Genomic DNA, 20,518 nt, shown 5'->3' with positions numbered 1-20,518 from the left:
GCAAAATCTTTTGAATCAACTCATCATTTTTGGTACACAAATCTGATTTTAAACATCAAACAACCATCGAACCGATTAAAATCGATCCCGTGACGACTTTACCTTTTCTTTTTTGGCTAGCAAATCTTGATCATTTTTCCGAGCTTGAAATCTCTTGTAAAAACATCGGTCTTGCTCTTAACTCTACTAGAATCGAACCGTCATCTGAAGTTTTCAACTGAGTGTTCATAACTCTCAAAGCAAACAACAACTTTCTGCTTAAAGTATCAGCAACCACATTCGCTTTTCTCGGATGATAATCAATAACAAGCTCATAATCTTTCAATAACTCCAACCATCTATGCTGTCTCAAATTCAAGTCTTTTTGTGACATCAAGTATTTAAGACTTTTGTGATCGGTATATACTCGGCACTTTTCACCATACAAATAATGTCGCCAAATCTTCAAAGCAAATACCACCGCAGCCAATTCCAAATCGTGAGTAGGATAATTCCTCTCATGAGGTTTTAACTATCTCGAAGCATAAGCCACCACTTTTCCTTCTTGCATGAGTACACACCCCAAACCATTTAGAGAAGTATCACTATACACCACAAATTCTTTACCTGATTCGGGTTGTATCAACACTGGTGCTTCAGTTAATAACATTTTCAATTCTTCGAAACTCTGTTGACATTCTTCCGTCCATTCAAATTTAACATCCTTTCGGAGTAGTCTAGTCATAGGAGCAGCAATTATAGAAAATCCATTTACAAACCGCCGATAATACCTAGCTAGCCCCAAGAAACTTTTAACTTCAGTTACGTTTTTCAGTGGTTTCCAATCAACAGTGGCTAAAATTTTACTAGGATCAACCCGTATACCATCACTTGAAACAATATGACCCAAAAATCCAACTTCCCGGAGACAAAATTCACTTTTACTAAACTTAGCATACAGCTGCTTATCTCTCAAAGTTTGCAAAACTATCCTCAAATGCTCAGCATGCTCTGTCTTATCTTTTGAATAAATTAAAATATCATCTATAAACACCATAACAAATCTGTCCAAGTATGGTCGAAATATGCGATTCATTAAATCCATAAACACAGCAGGAGCATTTGTCAACCCGAATGGCATAACTAAAAATTCATAATGACCGTACCTTGTTCTAAAAGTAGTTTTAGGCACATCTGACTCTTTTACTCACAGCTGATAATACCCAGATCTCAAGTCAATCTTTGAAAACCATGTCGCTCCTTTTAGCTGATCAAACAAATCATCAATTCTTGGCAATGGATACTTGTTTTTGATTGTCACCTTTTTAACCGCCGATAATCAACACATAATCTCATAGAACCATCCTTCTTTTCACAAATAACACGGAGCACCCCAAGGTGAAAAACTCGTCTCACAAAGCCTTTATCACCAACTCTTGCAATCTGCGACTTTAATTCTTTCAACTCTGTTGGTGCCATTCTATATGGAGCAATCAAGATCGGAGTGTTCGGATCAAATCAATACCAAATTCTACTTCCTTGACCGGAGGCAAACCCAGCAATTCTTCCGAAATACATCCGCAAATTCACACACAATCGGCACTGATTCAACTTTCTTTTCAACTTCTTTTGTATTAATTACATACGCCAAATAAGCTTCATAACCCTTTCTCAAATATCTCTGAGTCGACATCGAAGAAATCACACTAGACAATGCCCCTGATTTATCTGATTCAACCCGCAGAGTTTCACCATTTTCACACTTTAATTCTATAACCTTTTCTTTACAATTTACTATAGATCATGCAATGTCAACCAATCCATACCCAAAATAACATCTAATTCATCAAATGGCAACAACATCAAGTCGGCCAAAAAGTAATGACCCCGAATCATTAAAAGGCATTTCTTGCTTACTTTATCAACTATCATGCATTTGCCTAACGGGTTCAACCCTCTAATCATAAATTTTGTGTTCTCAACAAGTATATTCATACTACACACCAGTTTCATGCATACATATGAATGAGTAGAACCAGGATCAATCAAAGCAATAACATTAATATCATAAAGAGAAAATGTACCGGTAATCACATCGGGTGAGGAAGCATCTTCACGTGCTTTAATAGCATAAGTTCTAGCCGGATCTCTTCCTTCAGATCTAACTGTTGCATCTTTGGCTACATTCGTACTGCTTGTTTCACTTCCAGCTTTTCTCGAATACCTTCCTCTCGAGTCTGCACCACTAGCTTTTACACTCTAAAATTTTTCTTTCTCAGCTCTCTTTGGGCAGTCTCTAATAAAATGATCCAGAAAACCACATCGAAAACATTCATTTACTCTGCACGGACCAAAATGATTTCTACCACACCGCTGGCACTCGGGTTTAACAAATCTCGAGTTCCCTACACTGGCTGCAGAAGTATTCTGAGATTTAGGACCCACATTCTGCTTCTTAAAATTTCCATATGATTGCCCAACTGAAACTTGGGAACAAGGACTCATATTTCTTGACTTTCCGGGTGACTGTGATGGTGCCTTACTCATTGGCCTTTTCTTCCAATTTCGTGTCTCAGGCTCTACCTTTCTCTTCACTTTAAATAGTTCTTCAGCCTTGCAAGCTCGATCAACCAGTACTACCATTTCTTTCAGTTCAAGGATCTCGACAAATACCTTAATGTCTTCGTTGAGCCCGTCTTCAAATCATCGGCACATCTTGGCTTCAGAGGAACATATTCCTGGCATACTTACTCAATCGAACAAACTCTCTTTCATATTCGAGACTATCATATTACCTTGCTTCACTCAAGAAACTCTTTACATTTTGATCAATAAATCTTTCACTAATATATTTCTTCCAAACTCTTCTTGAAAGAATTCCCGGGTTACCCTCTCTTTCGGTACCACCGAAATCAAAGTTTTCCACCAATTATAGGCTGAATCTCTCAACAAATATATAGCACATTTTAAACATTCTTCAGGTGTACAAGATAATTCATCAAATACCCGGATAGAATTTTCAAGCGAACTCGCTTTCTCGCATCATCATCAATATTTGCTCTAAATTCTTCAGCCCCTTGTTTACGAATTCTATCAACGAGGGTTCTGTGAAATTTTATCATATCCACTCCTTGAGGCATCGGAGGCATAGGTTGAGGAATTGGGGGAGGTGGGGGAGGTCGTACATTTGGGTTCGTATGAACGAACTCAGTGTACCATGCACTCATCATTTGGAGAAAGGCTTCCGATCCCTTTCTCCTCCTCCCCGACCAACATGAGGAGGTGGGTTTTCATCAGGTCTTGCCCTTCAGCGGAGTGGCGCATTACTCTCTACTTCATCTGCCACAGCTGGATCGGGATCCATTTACTATATAAAAATTATTTAAAAGGGTCAGAAATCGTCACACTATCACAATTCATACATATGGTATGTATAGCAAAAATCCGTACATACAACACATAGTCCGAGAACAGACTAAACCTGCTTTGATACCACTAAATGTAACACCCCCACGCCCGAGACCATAGCCGAGTCGAGCTTGAGGGGTTACCGAACATAATATATCAAATTAAGAACTTCAAATCATTTGTTTCTACATTCACAGCTTTCTAGCTACCCGCGTCATAGTTACAAGAAAAATCATATCTCGAGTTACGAAACTCGAAATCAAGATCCATAAATGTTCCCTGAATCTAGACTCATATATCTATTTACTAATTTTTTTCTATAATTTTTGGTTGGTCCAATTAGTACAGTTTATTAATTAAAGTCTCCTTTGTTTCAGGGTTTGACTGCTCTGCCTCTGTGTATTACGAATCAGATATCTCTCTATACAGAATTTCAATGACAATGAGGTTTATTTCTATTAAAACTAGACTCAATAAGTAATCTGTACATATAAAGAAAAACTTATAATTATTTTTTTAAAATTTATTATGAATTTTTAAAGTCAGAATAGAGGATCCGGAAATCACTCTGGCCCTATTTCACAAAAGTTTATATATCTCATAAAATATAATTTATATGCCTGTTTTGTTCAATCCATATGAAAATAGACTCATTAAGATTCAATTTCATATCTTACTCATCATTTAGTTCCATTTATAATATTTTTAGTGATTTTTCAAATTCATGTCATTGCTGCAGCAATATTCTGTTTTAAGGCAAGTTTCATCTTTCCATAAATTTTTATGAACTAGATAACCTATTAAATTTCCATGATATCAAACATGATCTAATTAGCCATCACCATGACTTATCAATATCAAACATTTTCTCAACCAAACATGGCCATATCATAAAATTATTTACACAAAATAGGTATATTGCTATACATGCCATACTTAAGTAGTTGTACAAGCCATTTACCAAGATAAAAGTCCTTTGGATAGTGTGATCGAACTTTCGACCTGTCCCGATTCCTGAGCTAGCTTGTTCAAAACTACAGTGAATGAAAAGGAAGGAGTAAGCATAAATGCTTAGTAAGTTCATATGCAAATAACAAGTAACATAACAATACAATCATACCAAACAACCTTAACATGGTATCACCAAAACATTTATCACATTTCTAAATATCATTCATCATCTTACGATCTTATCGTAGTTGTATCTATTTCCAACCCGAGGGTTAAGAACGTACCTGTCCAAAGTGTCCATTTCACAACACTTACCCAAAACGTCACTTATATCTTAAGTGCTCTTCCATTAAACTAGAAATTTCACCCGTTGAACACATCGGAATATAACTCGTATACATGGATAATTCGCACATATGTGCCACATATGTAATCAAGAAATCATGTAACCCGCCCCTAAGTGAACTCGGACTCAACTCAACAAGCTCGGGCGTTCGCATCCATAAATGAACTCGAACTCAACTCAACGAGTTCGGATGCCTAGTTACATCTCACGAACTCGGACTCAACTCAACGAGCTCAGACATTCGCATCCATAAGTGAACTCGGACTCAACTCAACGAGTTCAGATGCTCAACCATCCTAATGACATGTCACGTGTATCCTAATCTATTCCTAAGGTTCAAACGGGCTTTTTCCCTCGATCTCACATTTGCCGTCTTCCATGGAATATCGGAACCGATACTCGGTAGCAATTCATATTTATCAAGTAGTAAACATAATTTGCATATTACTCAACATTAACCACAAAGCATAATATTTCACGATTAAAAATCAGCATATCATATAATTAACATCAATAACTTGAAAATAACAAATATGCTACATTATTTACGCATGAACTTACCTTGGTACCAAAATATAAAGATTTTGCAATTTAGTCCATAATCTTTTCTTTTCCTCGATCGCGACTTGAATCTCGTTTCTCTTGATCTATAATACCGAATCAATCTTATTTAATACATACATTCATCAAAATAGTATTTAATACGAACTTTGGAAAATTACACTTTTGCCCCTAAACTTTTGCATTATTACACTTTTGCCCCTAGGCTCGGGAATTAAACTTTATTCCTTATTCTTATGTTTTATAACATGTTGATCACTTTTCCCTTCTATGGCAACATCAAATTCTCACTCTAACATATACTTGTGACTATTAGGTATTTTTGCCGATTAAGCCCTTTTTCTCGTTTTCACTCAAAACTGAGTAGCACAAGTTGTCTAACATAAATTAAAACCACATATTCTATCATAAAACATCAAAATACACAAATTTCACCTATGGGTATTTTTCCAAATATAAACCCTAGGTTTAATTATTGCTAGTATAAGCTTAATCGAGCTTCTAGGATTCCAAAAACGTAAATAACATTAAAAACGGGGCTTGGAATCACTTACTATGGAGCTTGAAAGTTGAAGAAACCCTAGCTATGGAGAGAGGGAGAATTCGGCAGCAACTAAGGAGGATGATGACCAATTTTGTGTTATTTTTCCCATTTTATTTCATTTAATATCGAAATGACCAAAATGCCCCTCCATACTAAACTTTCAAAAATTCCTTCCATGTCCTAATTTTGTCCATGAACTTAAAATTGGTCAAATTGCTATTTAAGACCTCCTAATTAATATTTCAATGCAATTTTATACTAAAAACTTCTAGAATGCAAATTTTGCAACTTATTCGATTTAGTCCCTACTTTCAATTTAAGCACTTTAGGCATAGAATTTTATCACGAAATTTTCACACAATTATGCAATCATATCATAATCATCAAAATAATTATAAAATAATTATTTCTATCTCGGATTTGTGGTCACGAAACCACTATTCTGATTAAGCCCTAATTTAGGATATTACATTCCTTGAGTAATTCCTTACCTCCTATTCCGTGTCGCCCTTCTAAGTGCCTCATCAGGTGTTTAAATAGGCTTTAGAATGCCTAAAATCCCTCAAGAGTGGACTTTTCCGAATAGAACTAACTTGGGCTCGACAGGGACATGCCCGTGTGACACGTCTGTGTGTGATTTCTTTAATCTGTGTTCAAGGCTGTTACATAGGCACAGGCGTGTGGCCTACCCGTGTAAGTCGTGCTTCAATTCTGCAATTGGACACGGCCGTGTGGCTTACCCATGTGAGGAAGTCTAGGTCGTGTTGATTTCCCATGTTGGTCCATTTTCTCCATTTTCGGCCCGTTTCTCGCTCTTTTTACTCTTCTATGCTCATCTAAGTATAAAACATGAAATTAAAGGATTAGGAGCATTGAATTCACCAAATCTAAGGAGAATTCATCCATAAATGTGTTAAGCATGGGATAAAAATATGTATAAATTATGGTTTATCAGTATTCGTAACACATGCTAGGTAACTCAGCCACCGGTAGGACGTACGAACCAGCTCCCAAATCACATAACTACTAATGACATGTCATTCTTATCTTAATTTATTCCTAACGTTTAAATGGGATTTCACACTTGCCGATTTTTTGTTGAACATGTCCGTAGAGTTGTACTCACAATTTATGCAATATCAAAGCATTTAAAATACAATTATAACCAAGCTTATTACATACGAACTTACCTCGATTGCAAAAACGTGTAATAAGTCGATTAGTTTGAAACTTGTTCTTTCCCTGATCTAAATTTGTATTTTTCCTTTCTTGATCTAAATAATATCAAATTTAGCTTATTTAATTATCACTCTATTCAAATTAGTCTAAAATACACATTAAGGCAAATTTACACTTTGCCCCTAACATTTCAACATTTTTGCAATTTAGTCCTTATTTCATAAAATTACAAATTCATGCAATTCAACCAAAATCCATGCTATTCGAATTTCAATTAGGTCCGTAGCAGTCCATATTTTTCATTTATTTCACAATTTAACCATAAAAATTTACACATTTTAGAATTTAATCCTTAATTGGACAGTTTACTAAAATCACTTAACAAATGTTGTTTATCTAACAACAAGCATGCATTTTCTACCATTAAAAATCAAAACACATATATATTCATCAATGGAAAAACCCTAAACCTTTAACAATTTTGTAAAATAGTCCCTAGGCTAGCTAGACTAAGTTGCAACAATCTCAAAAATATAGAAATCATTAAAAACGAGACAAAAACGAACTTACATGCTCAAGGAGACTAGGCCTAATGTTTCAAGCTCTTTAATGGTGTTTCAAACCCTTAATTTCGGTGGCGAAAGCTTAATTGACAAGATGATACAATGTTTTTATTATTTTACTTAAGTTATTTTATAAATTACTATTTTAACCTTTAATAATAACATTGAAATTCACTTAAAAGATGTCCATAAAAGTCAACTAACATTAACAATGGTATATTTACCACATAAGGACGTCCACTATTTAATTTCATAGACATTTAATACCTTTAACTAATAGAACACAAGTTTTACACTTTATGTGATTTAGTCCTTTTTATCAAATTAAGCATTCAAACGATAAAATTTCTTAACGAAACTTTCACAAATCATACTATCATGCTTTAAACATTAAAATAATAATAATATAATTATTTGGACTTTAGATTTGTGGTCTTAAAACCACTGTTCTGATTCGACTAAAAATGGGTTGTTACATACTCAAATGACCACTACGCTTAGTAAAGCCAAATATAAGGTCTAAGACACCGCACATGAAGCTAACAAGCTTAAACAAGCAGCTACAGGGATCGTACATGAAGCGAAAGAAAAGATTAAAGACAAGGCTTGAGAAATTGTACAGGAGGTTAGAGAGAAGGTTTCAAAGACTGCACATGGAACCAGAGACAAGGTCGTAGATACAAAAGGAGCTATCGGTGATGCTTTAGACAAAGAAAAAGGTTAGTTATGCAAAAGGACCAAGATGTAAAAGAAACGGTAAAAGAGTCCATTGATAAGGCCAAGGAGGCGGAGACAACAGAAAAAGACACAGCCAAGACGATGGGGGATGACATAGTGACAAATACATTAGAGCAAGTGGAGAACGTTCAGGAGAGGCCATGGAAGAAACAGTCCAAGCTCTGAAGAAGGGTAAAACTAGTGTAAACAAGTTTCTTGATGGTTTGAAGTACATTGAATTCAATGGAGGCAATGAATACAGTGATGGGTATAGCAAACTTACTTAGATTAGCTACAACATATGGGATGAGTGTGTAGGTTACGTTCATTTCCAGCAATATCTTAGTAGGACAGCTAGCAACACAGCAGTTTGGGGTGGTGTAGAGCAAGATGTACCCTATTTACTTCAGGGCAATGGCTTCTAGTATAGGGTTGGCTTTCTTGGCAAACTAAGATAAAAAATTATTTTTTAATGAAAATGCAAACATATAAGTTAGACAATTCTTGGCAGTACTGTAACACCCCAAACCCGCCCAGACGTTATGGCCGGATCCGACATGCCACATCGAAGCGTTCAAAACATTTTATATTGTTGATGCAGAAAAACTTACTTAGTGTTTTAAAAGATAATTTCATTAGAGGTTAAAGTGAATGGAAGTCATGCACCGGTAGGAAATCGAAAAGAGGTGGTGAGTCCATTGAATGCTGCTAAGTACCAAGCTCCTTCGGATCCAATCCTAGACATGCATACCGTCATTGCCACACTTTAACGTCATGGATATTTCTAGGAAACCGATTTGATTAAGTCATTTTAGGAAAAGTGATTAATTTTGGAAAATACTTTCATTGCGGAAGCTTTGCTTGTTGTCGTGTTATTTTGAAATCAATTGTTGTTTTTGAAAAAGCGCCCTAAAGCTATCCAATTTCAACAGTTAAAATAAGTAATACCTATCTTAGTAATACATATTAAAACCATCAAAAATAATTAAGCGGCCTTATTACATTTAAAACCCAAAACTTCAAACGTAAATAAAAGGATGTCCAGTTCACTAGAAGAAAATCAAACTTTCAGAGCGGGTGGCCACTCAAGAATTCCCTCACGACTCCAAGCCCACTATGGTTGGGGATTACTGCGTGGATGAAAATAAAAGGGTTGAGTTTGGGGAAACTCGGTGTAAATTAACCCAACCATAGCCTATATCAACTCAAACCACGAAATAGAATAAGTTGGCCTTAGCCCGAGCAATTCGAATAAAGCCCATAGGCCCATAATGAACGTAATGATATTACATGTTTATGCGAAACCCAACCATATCCAACCGTATACACCCCCATACCTACCTTACACCGTGTGGAGAGACAACTCGACCCACTCAACCGCTACACACCACAGAATTTGCAGCATGGCTGCCAAAACAAATAATGTGACAGAGTCACCAAATACAGATAATCGTGGCAGAGCCACCAGAACAAATATATGTGGCAGAGCCACCAGATCAGATAATTGTGGCATAGCCACCAGGACAAATATATGTGGCAGAGCCACCAAATCAGATAATTGTTGCATAGCCACCAAGACGCTTCCTCTATAGTATAATCCAAGTCCCCATGCAACAGATATATAATCATGGCATACATTATACAGAATCAGATCGTCATGCTTTTCAGTCAAAAGTAACCCTAGGGGTATAATGGTAATTTTGTATACATAGAGGTATTCAAGTAATTTAACTATTCTTAAGGTTTTCATACATAACATAGGCATTTACGTACGATCAGAAACACTTACCTCGTTTTCTTACCAATTTGGGCCCTTTGGCCAATTATCCCGTTTTTGGCCCATTAAGCCCAAAAATATCGAAATGCACGGAATCGCGCACTCTGCAGTCTTATCACTTTAATTTACCATATACATCAAACTATTAATCTCACGAGCATTCGTACACTCGCAAGTTCTCAAAATACCGGCTTTTCAGATTTTGCCGATCTAGTCTATAAGAGGGTGTTAGTTACACACCTGTTTGTGACGATATGCTGACGAGATCCACACACGAACCGCCTACAATTGGATTACTAACACGTTAATCTAACTATTCAAATAAAAACTACGTATTAACCCCTTACAATATTCAGCCAACCACACCTATAGATCATAGTAAGCTTATAAGAAATCAATAAGCAACTCATTAATAATTTTTTGTCAATGTTTACCACATAATCATAATTTCACTGCAAGCTGTATTCCTGAGCAAACGTTACTAAATCATTTATAACTGGAGCTACAAAACTCCAAATCAAGTGCCGTTAATTTTCCCTGAAAATAGATGCATAGATCTTCTATCCATAAAAGTTTCAGAATTTTTGGTTTTTCCAATCAATACCAGATTTTTCTTAAAGTTTCCCATGTTTCACTATTTGACTAATCTGACCACTCTTCATTACGAATCAATGTTCTCATTGTATAGAATTCAAAATATGTTCTCGTTTATTTCATTTGAAACTAGACTCAACAAGCTTTAATTAAATAATTTATTCAGCTTCTAATTCATCTTCCACAATTTATGGTGATTTTCCAAAGTCACGTTACTGCTGCTATCCCAAGCAGATTTATTACCAAATTCACTCTTTCACACATCTTGCATGCATGTTATTTAAACATGTATATCACCAATCAATCATCACATATCTATGAGTTTACTTAAGTATAATCTTAATTTCATCATTTTAAAGCACAACATGTTAGCCTATTTTTTTCCTTTAGCATCTAAGGCACATGCATGCTCATTTGGTTGGCTCAACTTCACCTATCTTCCATTTTTCATCAAAAGAACATGAAACAACAACCATTTCCTTCATTTTAATTCATGACCAAATGCTCACAACACAACCAAAAACCAAAATATGCTTCAAGAGTTAAGGTAGAATCAAGAAGAACCCATGAACATCAAAATAAAAGCAAACTACCATGAACTTACCTTCAATTTTCTTCCCCAAGTGACCAAACATTCAAGAGCTTTCTCCTCTCCTTTCTCTTCTCTAACTTTAGGCTATGATGAACAAAGATGGACAAAACTTTGTTCTTTTCACCCCTTTTTTTTAATAAAATTTCATATTTCATCCATTTAATTCTTTAATACAAAAGACATGAAATTCCCATCATGGAACATTTACCTAACCCATTATCATGGAACATTTACCTAACCCATTATCAATTTGTATCAATTTGTACCATAAATTATGGATATCAAGTGCACATTTTGTCTACAACAACATGATGGCTGGCCACTTCATGTAAAATGGGAGGTTTGTCATGCAAATCCTCCTATTTTGCACTCCTATTTATTTGGCCACTTCAGTTTAGCCTATAGTATTTTCAAACATTTTCACATAGGTTCTATTTCATAATTTCATCCCCTTTTTCTTATGGAACAAAAATTAACTAAAATTGCCGGGTTCTATCTTAAGCTTGGGCCTTCTAGAGGCCACTAACATAATTAAACCTATGCCAACATTCACAGAATTCTCGAAAATTGGGGCGTTACAACTCTATCCTCCTTAAAGAAATTTCGTCCTCGAAATTTACCTGATCCAAACAGATGAGGGTATTGCTGTTGCATCGCCTCTTCTGGCTCCCAAGTAGCTTCCTCTCTGCCATGATTACGCCAAAGCACTTTCACTAACGGGACATATTTCCTTCTAAGAACTTTAACATCTCGAGCCAATATTTGCACAGGCTCCTCCTCAAAGGTCAAATCAGTCTGAACTTCAATATTTGCAACTAGCACGACATGAGCAGGGTCAGAATGATAACGCCTTAACATAGAGATGTGAAAAACATCATGAATCTTGTCTAACTCTGGAGGCAATTCCAATTGATAAGCCACTGGGCCTACTCGCTTCAAAACCCGATAAGGCCCAATGAACCGCGGACTCAACTTGCCCTTCTTACCGAACCTTAATATCTTCTTCCAAGGAGAAACCTTTAAGAAGACCATATCACCTACTGAGTACTCAATCTCCTTATGCTTCAAATCTGCATACGACTTTTGCCTATTAGATGCTTCTTTTAACCGGTCCCTAATTATTCTAACCTTATCCTCAGTATCAGCTACCAACTCTGGTCCAAGAACTTGTCACTCTTCTAGTTCGGTCCAACAACTAGGTGTACGACACTTTTGTCCATACAGTGCTTCATACAGTGCCATTCGAATACTCGCCTGGTAATTGTTATTGTATGCAAATTCTGCCAACGGCAAGTAATCCTCCCAACTACCTCGAAAATCAATCACACATCCCCTCAACATGTTCTCCAGAATCTGAATAACCCTTTCCGATTGACCATCTGTCTGGGGATGGAAAGCCGTACTAAAATTCAATCGCGTCCCCAATGCCTCATGCAACTTTTGCCAAAACCTAGATGTAAATTTGGGATCCCGATCAGAAATAATTGAAACTGGGACTCCATGAAGTCGCACAATCTCCGCCACATACAACTTGGCTAAATTTTGAAGTGAAAAGTCAGTACGAACAGGTATGAAATGGGCCGATTTGGTCAACCTATCCACAATCACCCACACCGAGTCTTTCTTTGATGGTGTCAAGGGCAGCCCACTCACAAAGTCCATGGTTACCCTCTCCCACTTCCAAAGTGGTATCTTCACTGACTGTAACAGTTCAGAGGGTAATTGATGCTCAGCTTTCACTTGCTGGCATGTCAGACATTTCCCTACAAACTCCGTTACTTCTCGTTTAAGTCCAGGCCACCAGTACAATTCTTGTAAGTCGTGATACAACTTGTTCCCTCTAGGGTACATAGCACAAAGTCCTCCATGAGCTTCCTTCAATATTGTCTGCCTCAAATCAGAGTCCTTCGGAACACAAATTCTTCCTCTGAAACACAGAACTCCTTCGCCATTTAACCCAAACTCAGAAGTTTTCCCTTCCTTAACTTGTTGAAAACGAGCGACCAAAGACTCATCGTTCAACTGCTTTTCCTTAATTTGATCCACCTAGGTTGGCCTCACTTGCAACTCAGCCAATAGACTTCTATCATCATACAGACTCAGACTAGTAAACATTGCTCTCAGATCAGATACAGTTCTACGACTTAGAGCATCGGCTACCACATTAGCCTTGCCTGGTGATACTCGATCGAATAGTCATAATCCTTAAGCAACTCAATCCATCTCCTTTGCCTAAGGTTCAACTCCTTCTGAGTTAACAAATACTTAAGACCCTTGTGGTCTGTGTATATAATACACCTCTCCCCGTACAAGTAATGTCTCCAAATCTTAAGTGCAAATATCACTGCCGCCAACTCCAAATCATAGGTAAGATAGTTCCCTTCGTGAGGTTTAAGCTGTCGTGATGCATATGCAACCACCTTACCCTCCTGCATTAACATGCAGCCCAAGCCTACATGTGATGCGTCACTGTACACAGTAAAATCCTTCCCAAACTCCGGCTGAATCAACACAGGTGCTTCAGTCAGAACTTTCTTCAACTTCTCAAAAGCTTCCTGCTGCTTCTCAGTCCATACAAACGGTACTCCTTTCCTTATGAGTTTTGTCAGAGGTGCTGCCATTACAGAAAAACCTTTTACAAACCTTCTGTAGTATCCTGCCAACCCTAGGAAACTTTGAATTTCCGACACCGTCCTAGGTGGCTTCCACTCCAAAATTGCTTCAATCTTTCGAGGGTCCACCTTAATCCCTTCGGCAGAGACCACATATCCTAAGAAGGTTACCTCACTCAACCAAAATTCACACTTGCTGAACTTCGCAAAGAGTTCCTTCTCCCTTAACACTCGCAGTACTATACGAAGATGCTCATCATGTTTCGCTTCAGTTTCAGAATATACCAGGATATCATTAATAAAGACAACTACGAACTGATCTAAAAATGGTTGGAACACACGATTGTTATTGAAAGTCCACGCAAAAATGGAAGGATTGATAAAGTAATTATCTTTAAATGACTTTTACAACTCTTATGATCTATTTTTTCCCTTATGTAGGCAAATATATATATCTCATTTATCACTAATGTTTGATAATATCTCATTATTGTAGAAACATCGCCATAAATATCACAATATTACTCTTCGATCACTTCTTGAGGTAAAAAAGGTACAAAACAGATGGCATTCTCCCCGTGGTGGAAAGAAGAAAAATGAGAGCAAAGAACAAAGTGAATGATCAGCACCTTTGCTAGTAAGCATGCCATTTTCCTGAACCCTAAACAAGTTTATTTCTCATATTTCTTTACATGATTTTTTTTAACTTTTCCTTTGTAACGATTCTTTCGTGATTTGAGAGTTTCTTCCCCAATCATCGTTATATTGGTTTTCAACTTTTGCAGTTATAGACTTATGGAGAAACTGGAGAACAAAATGAAAAGCTAAAGGCTTCAACTATGTTGAGAACAAATTCTGAGAATATGCACATTTGTAATCTTACTGCTTCAGCTTCAACTGTACCAAATGGTATCTTTCTCTTTCTACTCACTTTTTAAGCATATTCTAGCCCTAACTCCAACTTTCCAATTTTCATGATATACCCATATCTACCGTGTATTCAAACACTCGACAATATGATTCTAAACTAAAACACATATGTGACACCCCGAATGTGACCCTAGTCGGAGAGTGGTTTCGGGACCACGAAACCGAGTCACAAGAATAATTAAGTGTTATATTCCGTGCTTATTGTATGTGGAATTGGTATGCGTAAATATTTCGTGTCTCGATTTTTATTAATTAGGTGCTAATTTATAAGAAAGGACTTAGTAGTGAACTTTGAAAGTACGATAGGGAAATATGTGATGACTAATTAAAGCATGCATGCAAAATAATGGACTTGCATGTCAAATTTCCCTTTTTTACAAGTGATGGCCGGCCATGACAAAGTGATATGGGCTAAACATGTCATGAAACATGTTTTGTTGGGCATTAGGGAGAAATCATAAACAAATAAGCATGGGTAAGAAAAGAATGAAAAAAAATGCGTGTGAGAGTAGCATTCCCCATTGCCGTGCAACCAAGAAGAGAAAACAAACGACACCAGCATTAAAGCCACATGCAGAGAGATATTCAAGTTATACCGCGCGAAGGTCGGAAGCGATCGATCCTCGTAACAGGGGTAACTTTAACTAATAAACTGTACCAATTGGCCTAACCAAAATCCTAGAAATAAATCCATGGATGGATATATGAGTCTAAATTCAGGAAAATTTGAAACCAGTTTTCGAGTTTTGAAACTCGAGATATGATTTTAAAGCGGCAGTGGCGCAGTTTTCCAGCCTGATTGGAAATGTCAAATTGGTGGGCAAAAACATGTGAACTTGGTTTGTTAACCCTCGGGTCCGACACGGCGATGGTCTCGGGTTTGGGGTGTTACAATTTTATTGGTATCGAGCCACGGTTTAGTCGATTCTAGGACTACCGTGATGTGTTTGGGGTCTAGCTATACATGCCATTAAATGATGAATCGATAGAGTGATGAATATATTGATTTAAAGAAGAAAATGTGGAAGAATGCTTGTGAAATTGCAAGCACAATTGCCTAGCACACATATAAGTGCTTGATGCTATATTATAAGTTTTGGGCCACAATGTGCAAAGCATTAATTAGTAGATTGCATGCTGTTTTTGTGAGGTATTAAGTGCAAAATTGACCTCAACATGTACATGAATATTCGGCCTTGGGTAGCCTATTGAAGGCCTTAGCATTTCCTTGATGCTCAAATAAATTGTATTGAATTGCTTGATGTAGTATAAAATGTGCATGACCATTGTGTATTCAAGCTAAAGAGTGGCCATATGACCATTTAAAATCCTTGTCATATTCGCCATAAGCAAGCACAATGAGGTTTTAATAAATTGAATTTGTTTGAATTAGCTCAAGAGCTAAGAGGGCCACAATTGGACAAGGGGAAGGAAAAGGTGATCGAATAGCCGAAAAAGCCGTTCGACAACATCCGAGGTAAGTCCTCAAGAAGTGACCTTACTTGAATTATGTGAGATGAAATATGAATGTGTATGATTATTGATTATGTGTGTATGAGTATTTGAATTCCACCCGGGCTAAGTCCCGAAGGCGAATATGCTAATGATTATAATTGTGTTTGAGCCTTAGTAACGAAAATGAAATATGTATGTCCAATGATTATTGATGTATGTGTGCATGAGAAATTGAATGATATCCGGGCTAAGCCCGAAGACAACTATGCTGGAAATTATATCCGGTTAAGACCGAAGGCAATTGTGCTAGTGGCTATATCTGGGCTAAGGCCAAGGCATTCGTATGAGTTATTCTATCCGGGCTAAGACCCGAAGGCATTTGTGCACGTGATTAAATCCGGTTATATTCCGAAGAATCTTGGGCTGGAGGTGAGTGTTGGTTGCCGAAATGAATTTAATTAGTACACTCGGAAAGCCCAAAGGATAAGGTACGTTATATGTGCATTGGAAAGTCGACGTGTTTGAGCAACATTCGCTCAATCGACTAATGAATTTCCGTTATTGAATTGATTGATGCTTTGCGAACTTATATAATGATGAAGTATGAAGTAAGAATGTGTATTAATGAAATGATGCATTTGGCTATGTGAATGTATTGCTGTAAATTATAGTTCATTATATTCCTTGAGACTTACTAAGCATAAAAATGCTTACCCGTTGCTTTGGCTCTTAGTTTTCTAGATTTCGCTCGAGGCAATCGGATTCGGGATCGTTGAAGTCGAAGTCATCCACACTATCAAGCCTCCATTTTGGTATAAATTTTTGGTTGAACTTGAGATGGCATGTATAGGACTACCCCTTGTTTGTTAAATATGTTGTAATATAAGTATGTACGGCCGTGCGAAAATGGCTCGAAAAGGAAGCATGAACTTAGACTAATTGTGGGTTGTATGTATATATTTTGTGTCATGATGTGGCTATGGCTTGGAAATGGGAATGTTGGTCATATGATCAGCCATTGGCATGGTTAAAATGATCATATATGAACCTATGTATGGTAAGGCTAGATGAATCGTGGAGACCACCAAATAGGTAAGTCCTATCTTAAAACAGATGCTGCCAGCTGCAGTGGCATGAATGTGAAAAATCACCAAAATTCATAGGAATGGAATTAGATAGTGAATAAGCTATGTAAATGAACCTTGATGAGTCTATTTTCATATGGAAGAAACGAAACGGTCATAGGAGTTACAGGTTAAGAGATATTAAAGCTATTGTGAGACAGGGCCAGAATGGTTTCTGGGTTCCCTGTCGCAACTTTAAAATTCACTATAAATTATCCAAAAGAATTAAGAGATATACCTTATATGTACAGATTCCATTTTGAGTCTAGTTTCATTAGAAACAAACGACACCAGCATTAAAGCCCTGTACAGAGAGATATTCAAGTTATACCGCGGGAAGGTCAGAGCAGTCGATCCCTGTAACAGGGGTAACTTTAACTAATAAACTGTACCAATTGGCCCGACCAAAATCCTAGAAATAAATCCATGGATGGATATATGAGTCTAAATTCAGGAAAATTTACGAAACCAGTTTCCGAGTTTTGAAACTCGAGATATGATTTTTAAGGCGACAGTGACGCAGTTTTCCAGCCTGACTGGAAATGTCAAATTGGTGGGCAAAAACATGTGAACTTGGTTTGTTAACCCTCGGGTCCGACACCGGCGATGGTCTCGGGTTTGGGGTGTTACAATTTTATTGGTATCAGAGCCACGGTTTAGTCGATTCTAGGACTACCGTGATGTGTTTGGGGTCTAGCTATACATGCCATTAAATGATGAATCGATAGAGTGATGAATATATTGATTTAAAGAAGAAAATGTGGAAGAATGCTTGTGAAATTGCAAGCACAATTCGGCCTAGCACACATATAAGTGCTTGATGCTATATTATAAGTTTTGGGCCACAATGTGCAAAGCATTAATTAGTAGATTGCATGCTGTTTTTGTGAGGTATTAAGTGCAAAATTGACCTCAACATGTACATGAATATTCGGCCTTGGGTAGCCTATTGAAGGCCTTAGCATTTCCTTGATGCTCAAATAAATTGTATTGAATTGCTTGATGTAGTATAAAATGTGCATGACCATTGTGTATTCAAGCTAAAGAGTGGCCATATGACCATTTAAAATCCTTGTCATATTCGGCCATAAGCAAGCACAATGAGGTTTTAATAAATTGAATTTGTTTGAATTAGCTCAAGAGCTAAGAGGGCCACAATTGGACAAGGGGAAGGAAAAGGTGATCGAATAGCCGAAAAAGCCGTTCGACAACATCCGAGGTAAGTCCTCAAGAAGTGACCTTACTTGAATTATGTGAGATGAAATATGAATGTGTATGATTATTGATTATGTGTGTATGAGTATTTGAATTCCACCCGGGCTAAGTCCCGGCGAATATGCTAATGATTATAATTGTGTTTGAGCCTTAGTAACGAAAATGAAATATGTATGTCCAATGATTATTGATGTATGTGTGCATGAGAAATTGAATGATATCCGGGCTAAGCCGAAGACAACTATGCTGGAAATTATATCCGGTTAAGACCGAAGGCAATTGTGCTAGTGGCTATATCCGGCTAAGGCCCAAGGCATTCGTATGAAGTTATTCTATCCGGCTAAGACCAAAGGCATTTGTGCACGTGATTAAATCCGGTTATATTCGAAGAATCTTGGGCTGGAGGTGAGTGTTGGTTGCGAAATGAATTTAATTAGTACACTCGGAAAGCCCAAAGGATAAGGTACGTTATATGTGCATTGGAAAGTCGACGTGTTTGAGCAACATTCGCTCAATCGACTAATGAATTTCCGTTATTGAATTGATTGATGCTTTGCGAACTTATATAATGATGAAGTATGAAGTAAGAATGTGTATTAATGAAATGATGCATTTGGCTATGTGAATGTATTGCTGTAAATTATAGTTCATTATATTCCTTGAGACTTACTAAGCATAAAAATGCTTACCCCGTTGCTTTGGCTCTTAGTTTTCTAGATTTCGCTCGAGGCAATCGGATTCGGGATCGTTGAAGTCGAAGTCATCCACACTATCAAGCCTCCATTTTGGTATAAATTTTTGGTTGAACTTGAGATGGCATGTATAGGACTACCCCTTGTTTGTTAAATATGTTGTAATGTAAGTATGTACGGCCGTGCGAAAATGGCTCGAAAAGGAAGCATGAACTTAGACTAATTGTGGGTTGTATGTATATATTTTGTGTCATGATGTGGCTATGGCTTGGAAATGGGAATGTTGGTCATATGATCAGCCATTGGCATGGTTAAAATGATCATATATGAACCTATGTATGGTAAGGCTAAGAATTCATGAAAAAAAAACATAGGAGTAGATAAAGATCAGGGAAAACACAGCAAAAAAGGAGTACTTAAACCACAAGATATTCCAAGAGAAAAAAAGGGAGAAATCAAACACACCAATGCCAAATTCAAAAATAAAAAGAAAAATGGTTGGCTTAAAAAAGAAAAGGGAATGTTCAATAAAGTCCAAATAACCCAAAACCCAAAAAGAAGGAAAAGAAAGGAACACGAAGAAGAAATGAGGAAATTCAAAAGTCGAAACTTAAGTAGAACCTAAATGTTCAAATCCCACAACTTTGATTTCTATCAAATTCAAAATTTGTCAATTTAACTTTTCTAAAGTTGACAAACAATAAATCATTTGGTAAACCTTAATGGACTAAAAAATCTAATGAACAGTGAAAATAAAAACCAATTAAAAAATATAAACTCCCTTTGAAAACATCAACTTCTAAACAATCCGTTTCTATATTCGGAAATTAAAGAAAGCCAAACTCTAAAAAGGATTGCCTAACAAAAAAAATTTTATTGGTAAACAAAAATCCCAAAATTAACATTAATCGAAAAAGGGATTTTACAAATATTAAAGCAAAACACCCAAGAAAGAAAATTCAAAAAATTATAATAGTAATGAGTCATGGTTAATCTTTACCAAATTTTTGAATTTGTCTTGGAAAAAAAATTAATTTTAAAGAAAAATTTATTGTAGAAAATTTGAAAACAAAAGTTATTGAACCAAATGACATATAACTTTTTGTTTTTCAATGTTTAAAATTTGATTAATTTTAATTTAGTTCTTTATTAATATCTGAAGTAATTTATTAAATTAGGATAATAGAGTTTAATTATTGTTTTCTTTGAAAATAACAAAACATTCTGTAACCCAAATACACTAACCTATGTTGGTTTGCTATTGATTGCTCCTTTTCCA

The sequence above is a fragment of the Gossypium arboreum genome, chromosome 13 (assembly GCF_025698485.1).
Source record: "Gossypium arboreum isolate Shixiya-1 chromosome 13, ASM2569848v2, whole genome shotgun sequence".
Taxonomy (NCBI): domain Eukaryota; kingdom Viridiplantae; phylum Streptophyta; class Magnoliopsida; order Malvales; family Malvaceae; genus Gossypium; species Gossypium arboreum.
Note: the sequence above shows the minus strand (reverse complement) of the source record.